This window comes from Spinacia oleracea, chromosome 4, assembly GCF_020520425.1.
Source record: "Spinacia oleracea cultivar Varoflay chromosome 4, BTI_SOV_V1, whole genome shotgun sequence".
Classification (NCBI taxonomy): domain Eukaryota; kingdom Viridiplantae; phylum Streptophyta; class Magnoliopsida; order Caryophyllales; family Amaranthaceae; genus Spinacia; species Spinacia oleracea.
In genome coordinates, this window is record NC_079490.1 from 102,986,951 (window position 1) to 102,994,786 (window position 7,836).

Sequence of the window (7,836 nt, forward strand, 5' to 3'; positions counted from 1 at the left end):
GAACCATCTCTTCACCATTAAAGTTAAAAACGTATTTTTTCTCATCCGAACACCTAGTGGATGCATAAATAAGATCATAGCAAAGAGGGAGTTTTAGAAGAGGAAGAAGGGAATCAAAGAATATCTTGGTATCGCCAGATTGCCCGTCAGCAACCTCCTTTCCCATGGAATACAAGAGATCCTTATAATCTACTTCATTCATATCACTTAGGTTACTGGGAAACTTAGCATTCATGGCCATGATTACAAGAATATGTATTGAAAAGGGGGCAGGAGGAGAAGGAACACTCAAAATGCACTCAAAGTGTTTGAATTGCAAGGAGGGAAAGGATATGATTTTCATGCTTAGCCAAGCCACGACTTATATACTAATGTTCATGTCTTCAAAGCCTCTTAAAAATACAAACAAACCAGAAATATTGACCCTCCCCATAGGCCATGACAATCTTACAAGAAAGCCATGCAACCAGTCAAGCCAAGCCACGTCAAATTCGTCTTTTTCTTAAAATTTTCTTTTATGATTCCCAAAAATCCTTTCCCATTCTGATCCCATATTGTAAAATTATGTTAATGATGAGGATATATCTTCAATCCCATCTTTAATACACCATTAAAGCTTGTTAGTCCTAAACCGGGTCATGCCAGGTCGAATCTGCATGTTTTTGTCTTCCTTTTTTCCAAATTGTTTTTGCATTGAGTTTACCTTTATTAATCATTTAATATACATTTATTAAATGAAATGAAACATTTTAAAAACTTTATTTGCTAGAACAAACACAAAATTCACCAGCTGAAACGCTATCTTAAGCCCGCTTTTGCCTGAAAGTCAAAATTTTCAAATTTTCGACCACTCTTTTATTTATTTTTATTTTAAAAAAAAAAAAAATCACGGTTTCTTTTTATATGGATGTCATTTTGACTCTCAACATGATCACTAACACATCCAGTCTCATGGAAGCGTCGGACCAAATATCTGACGTTTTGCCCAAATCAGCATGTCGGAAGGTGTTTCGCTCAAAACTTGGCCTTGTACAAGCATTTAGTCATGGAGTTCCTTTAATCCATTCTGAATTTATCAAGTTAAAAACCCCTTGATTTTAAATCCGAACATCAAAGTCGAGCTTTGACCAACTAAACAATTCTCGAGATTAAGCAAACTCAGCCAACTTTCCAGTTGCGACATTTCAAGCCAACTTTTCAGTTGCAATGTTTCGGGATGAATGACTCTATTCTTCTTGGACCTATCGTTTGGTTTTTCAACCACACATAAGGAAATGATTAAGTAATTAATCAGTCCTTTACAAGCCGGTTTTTCAACCGCCATATTAAGTCTCACTAATTGAGATTTTCTAAGCCAGTTCTTTTCAACTGCATTGATCAAGTCTCATTAATTTAAACATTAATTGAGATCTCTCAAGCCGGTTTCTTTTTCAACCGCAACAAACCGATGATTGGATCTCATCGTTTTGATTAAAGCCAGTTTTCTTTCAACTGCAATTAGAGCCGACAATTGGCTCGCACCTATTCGGAGTCCATTCGAGCTGGTTCTTCAACCAGTATCAAGCACTTGTTACCTCAAAACTTTCCTTCTAGATCAAAATTTTGCGTCTTTTTATCAAGCATTGATCATCGTTTGTTCCAAACTCGATCAATGAGGGGCATTCTGTAGACACCAAATTTTGATCCATAATTTTTGTTATGATCCTTGTCAAGGAAAATATATTTCTTTTTTTTTTAACATAATTTTTGCTCGAGTTTCTTTGTTCATTACCTCGGCGGTAATGGTAAGACGATTTAAGGAATAACAACGGTAGTAATTAAAAATTCGAAAATATTAACAATAAAACAAAGACGATTTTATTTAAATGCCCAAAATCCTTACATTGTACTCCTAATCTACCAAAATAGAAAATAAATCGAAGTACAACTCGAATCGTGCGCATTTCGTGCCGGAAACCTCCAAGCCTCACTTGTTCATAATTATGAAAACCACGAGCGCCACTAGTAGCACAAATAACGCCATGATCAAGTTCAAATACAAAGTTAGCATCCAAAAATTCTCATCGAAAGGAGAAGGAGGTGGTTGATCTTGGTTGTTGGGAGCCATGGTGCCGTGAAAATGGAGGATTTTGTTATTTTTGGATAAAGTGTAGATAAGAAATAAGTGGTGAGTGGTGAATTGGATAGGGGTAATCTCCTTTTATAAAGGAGCACTCCGTATTCCGTATTGTATAATATACTTTGATTCTACCGTATAATACGTCAACACGCTAACAATAACTTAATTCAAGTTTGTTATGTGTAACGACACGCAAAAATTATGTGTCTATCCCTTATCCAATATCACTACTTAAGGTGTTTTGTTTAAATGTCTAGGGTTGTACAAATTTATATGTTACTATGAGTGTGTACCCGAAAAAGATAAAAACTCCAATTCATAGGACCCGGAATAATAACGTACCATGACCGGGTTAAAAGTTTCGCCTTAACAAACTAACAAATTTAACATTACTTACTACTAACGTAACAATACCAACATACGAGACCGACTAATTACAACAAAACAATGCAAAAATGACTTAACAAAAAAGTAAACTATTAACTAATATAAAATTAGTTACTAATTTATTAACTACCTAATTTATTAACTATCTAAACTAACCAAATTAAGATAAACCAATAAACTAACTAATAAAACAAATAGCAAAAGAAAAAAAAAAAATTTAAACAAACCTAATCCTAATGCCCCTAAACCAAACCCACGTACCCCCCCCCCCCCAAATTTTAAAAAAAAAGGAAAAAGAGAAAACAAAAGCAAAAAGACAAAAAAATAAAGAAACCTAATGTGATTGATCCCCCAAAAAAGCACGTGAACCCAAGTAAAAAAAACATCATAAACTAAGTAACAAACTCACATTCAAAAACCAAAGTGACATACTGACATCCCCAAATGAAGACAACAAGCATTTTATAACCAAAAATAAAGTTTTAATAAATTAAAACTTGATTGACACATCAATGCAATAACATGCATCAATGCATGCACAATGAAATAACTGCAATGCATCCGTCAAATCAGTTTTCTAACTGATAAATTTACTATTGCTTTCACCCCATCACTTCACCATGCAATAGTCACGAGTCATGAAACTCTCCCTTTATGATAAAACCAACTGATTGTAATATCATTCAAACAGTCCGATATCGAAACCCAATTCTTATTTATCAGTTTTGAATAAACTTAACTGATAAAAATTCCTCATATCCAATCACGAAACTGATATTTTTACGACCACTAGTTTCCCTACTACTAATATGGGATGTATTAGGCGCTTTTTAAAAGAGTAGTATCCATATCGGAATATACACCATGAGAGTAATACTTCTAAAAAGTGCTTCCCGTGAATATTGTCTCTTAAAAGTACCATTACTATTAAGAGGGGAGTATAATACGTTATTGTTCAAATAATGTGACGACAACCTTGTTAATACGCAGTATTACAACGAGCCCCCGGGTAAAGAGAATAATGTATAACCAATTTTTATATGACGCCCTCTTCGTAATAATGGGCCTACATTTCTAACGCCCGACTTTCTTTAAAAAAAAAACGGACGATAATCTCTTTCCAAAATGATCATCTTATTTATGGTTTATTATGCCATGAATTTTTTCTCTAAGACGAGTACCTTGTTTAGCCCGTTGAGCTCCCAGACAGTATAACTTATCAGTTTGGCAAATAAAACAAAAGCAGTTATGGGTCAATCAAGTCATGATTACTCAAATTTGCTTATTTATTCACAAAATCCTCCTAATAATCTATTTTTATTTCGTATAACCTTCAACTATTGTTTATTTGCAACTTAGTCCCTTCCACTCCTATAAATACCATCATCTTTTCTCACTTAGGGGAGCCCCAACCCCCCATCATTCTACTCTCTCTCTAAAAATAAAAAAAGCTCTCATTCACTCACTTTCTCTAAAAAAATCAGTAAAAAAGGAAAAAATATAGTTCATTCAAGTCAAAAAATAGTTTTAGTTAAAGTGAAATCAGAAAAATCAAAAAAAAAATAAGTTTTTAGTTTAATTAATATCAATATTCAGAAAATCAAAAAAAGAAGTTATTTAATTTTCTTGGACAATTCACTTTGCAGTTTTTTTTTTTTTTTTTTTATTTCAATTGATCATTTGGATTAATCTCTCAAACATTGCTAGTCAGAGCCAAAGGTAATATTCTTGTTCCTTTTATTTTTGTGAATTCCAATTATTTTTTCATACATTACTAACTCTTTTCTTATGTGTGCTCTATAACCTGTTAGGGCACTATACGTGTCGGTTACCTAATTTGGAAACCAACTAGAATTTGACCGACCACGGGCGAGATTCGAGAGTGAGTGTACGTGAAGTGTGTTTTTATTTATGTATGTTGATCACCAAAAAAAAAATATTTTTCTCAAAATGAAGTTAAAGTGAGAAGGTGCATAAGAAAATTCAAGAGAAAGATGGTGGAACTATAGTACTAGCCAATTTCTCCATTTTCCATTTTTTTGTCAATTTGGTTAATAATTATATAAAATATCGTCACTTTTCAAAATTCACAAAATAATTTTTTTACAGAAACTTGAAGTATTTATAAGACCACAACATTTGGAATTTTTCAAAAATAAGTTTTAGAAAAATCACAATAAATCCTAAACTTCAGACTAGAAAAACTGTCTTTTTCAGGTTCCGATTTCTTATTTGGTGAAATTCGACCAGGTTAAACTATTATTTTCGAAAATCTCAAAGAATATCATTGAAAGAAAAAATACTAAGATTTCTAAATTGACCTCTCTCACCTCCACACGATTTTTATTCAATTTTACAGAATATTTTCAAAAACAGAAATCTAGGAAGACAATTTCTTGAAAATGACAGTTTCAAATAAATAATTTTTATTTTATTAAAAATATTAAATAAACTTTAAAATCTGAGATTTTTACACACATGACTCTAAAATGTTTCTAAAGTCCATTTTAAAAATAAAAACGTGATTTTGTTTTCCAACAATTAATTTATAATTTAATTTGACTTCAAGGTCTCAAAAAGGAGCAGCTTTAAAGAAAAATTATTTATAAATTATTTACTTTTTATTTTGAATCCATTTTTTAACACGTTAAATAAAAATCTTATATCTTTCCAAAAAAGTATTAAACGCTCAAATCCGAGTTCGGGAGGTCATGGTACCAAATTTAAAGTTCAAGGAGATGTAATTTTCTCAACAGTTTTTTTTTTTTTAAAGGAAAATTGGTTTTCTCTTATAAAATTCGATTTCCACAAAATAAAATTCTATTTTTCTTAAATAACAGATTATGTATTTTTAAATACTCCAAACCCTTTACCACTTCGTTATACTTACCTAAAATCAATTTAGGTTGAGTTAAGTAAAGTGGAAAATTCTAAATAAATCAAAATATAGGTTTTGTTTACTTAGATCCCTACTTTCCAAACATCCAAAGCGAAGAAATATGAAGACTAATCAAGGCAACATGGTTCAAGGCGAAGGGATCAAGACTTGAAGCTGCTCATTAGATAGGAATTATGATTATTGTAACATTTGTTGTACTTATGGCAATTGTAAACTAAAGTTCCACCATCAAATTAATAAAACAATAAAGGAATTATCTTATGCACACTTCTTAATAATAAATTATTCGAGTGTTTTTTATATTAAATTGGTTAAATCACTTTGCATGCTTGATCCATATATCATTTCGCATTTGCATGAGATAAACCTAGTGACTTATGGTTTATGACCTTGAATTGTATAAACGGGTCAAATTGGAAATTTAGTCATATAGGATTGTGAAGTGATTCACCCACCTATAAAACCTATCATCATCAAGTCTTGTTACCTATAATGAATCACTCTCAATCTAGTATGACATGATTTCTATTATGAAACTATTATTCAATTTTAGGCCATATCAAGTGTCCCAACTTATCTGGTCAATTTTATAAAACCAAACACATTACCTCAAAACCCATTCAAATAGTACACATTACTATCCATCCTCAATAGAGTGAAGTTCAACCCAAAATGAGCAAATCACCAAGTCTAAAACAACTTTCTTTTCAGAAACAAGTCAATCAAAAGTCGTCAATCGGGACGCATTTTATTGTTGAATTGTCTTTCACAAAAGACTTTATGGTGTCACTAATCGGGGTGATTTCCACAACCTTGATGGAGCGATCTGATTCACAAAAGAAAGTCAGTTAAAGACCTATTACCAACCTTGTCTTGAGTTATTCAACACTCTTTTTCCCTTCACCTATTGGAATTGACCACATAGGAAGGGACACTTGTCAGAACTATGTAGGGTTTTGATCCGGGAGTGGATTCAAATCCCACAATGAACGGTACGTAGGGCAACTTTAATGCTCAAACCCACCATACATCACCAGATTTATCTCACCATATATTATATCATATTGCATCCGAGTGTGTTTGACTACTTGCAAATTATGTGACATTATGCATTAAATCAATAACATTGTGAATGATCATAACCAATTATTGTAGAAAAATAGGGACAACATATTAGTAGGAGCCTGTTTTAGAACAGAGGGAGAGACGAGTTCCAGACGTTCGATCTTCCTAACTTATACCCCGGACCTTAATCTTTGATTTCAAAAGACCAGATTTCATAAGAAAAAAGCCTTTTATTTTATGGAGCCATCATTGTTTTCGGAAATTTATTTTTTATTAAATAATTATTTTCCCTTGAAAATGATGATTTCAAAAATCCGGTCCCTATCAGATAAAATAGGGTGGCGACTCCGAATTTTTAAACATTACAGGCCTAACCGTAGGCTTATGTGGGATTCTGGCCGTAATCTAGGACAGTCGAGAATCGGGTCCCACACTTCCATATGAAGTGTCCTCCAAAATATATGTACATCATTTAATTCAATACTCTTTCCTTCTCCATCAAGTAACCTCATCTCATGTGCGCATGGGAGACCATGTAAAGTTCACAAATAACATCCACAAGTTGCAGGGTCAGTTCCTACTTTATGTCGACCATATTCTTTATTAATTTTTCTTATTACCAAATGTGAAACTTTACCTCTCAACACACTCAGAAGATGTAGAACCATAATATGAAGATCAATGTTCTCAGACCTGACAAAGTTGGATTTAATTTCATTTTCTTGAAGTTCTAACAAGGAATGCAGCCTTTTCCAAATAATATCTAGACTCCCTGTAGAAGTCATAAAAAATCTCTTCAAAGCATCATGAGCACTTTCAACCCTATTATCAAATGTAAAGAAATTAATCAGAAAAAAAATATAACATAATATAATTATATAACTACAAAATAATAACGATAATATTACCTAATAGTGAAGGAAATATGTCCTTCACCCAAGGTGCATTAAGTCTAATACCAAGGTTCAGATTAATTGCGAACAATTAATTCAGTAAGATCAAGTGATCGGAACAGCTAGCTGGAGCAATGCTTCCGATTAGTGAGTTCTAATCTATATTAGGCTCTTATCTTACTCTTGACTGAACCTATTGTAGGGGAATACAGTTAAACATAATAACATGTGCGGAACAATCCCCAAAGCCAGGACACATGTATAAAGCAAAGATTAAGCAAACTTACATTCGAAGCGTGTTTTCCACAATAATCTGTCAACGAACACGAACAAAGAACTCCACTTGTCGTTCCTCTACTTGGTTCACCGACACGATCAGATCCGTCTTGATTATCGTAGCTTAGACAATCGATCAAGATACTTTGCTTTTGGGAAGAACTCACTTTGGAGGCACAGAGAGAATTAGGGTTCTC

General features: G+C 32.8%; 1 long non-coding RNA gene across 1 annotated transcript; it reads left to right on the top strand.

Annotated features, from left to right (window-relative positions):
* Positions 1-3,696: 3,696 nt before the first annotated feature.
* LOC130459258 (uncharacterized) lies at positions 3,697-5,666 on the top strand. Its single transcript, XR_008918529.1, has 2 exons — positions 3,697-4,225; positions 4,318-5,666. It is a non-coding gene; the product is annotated as an uncharacterized lncRNA (long non-coding RNA).
* The last annotated feature ends 2,170 nt before the right edge of the window (positions 5,667-7,836 follow it).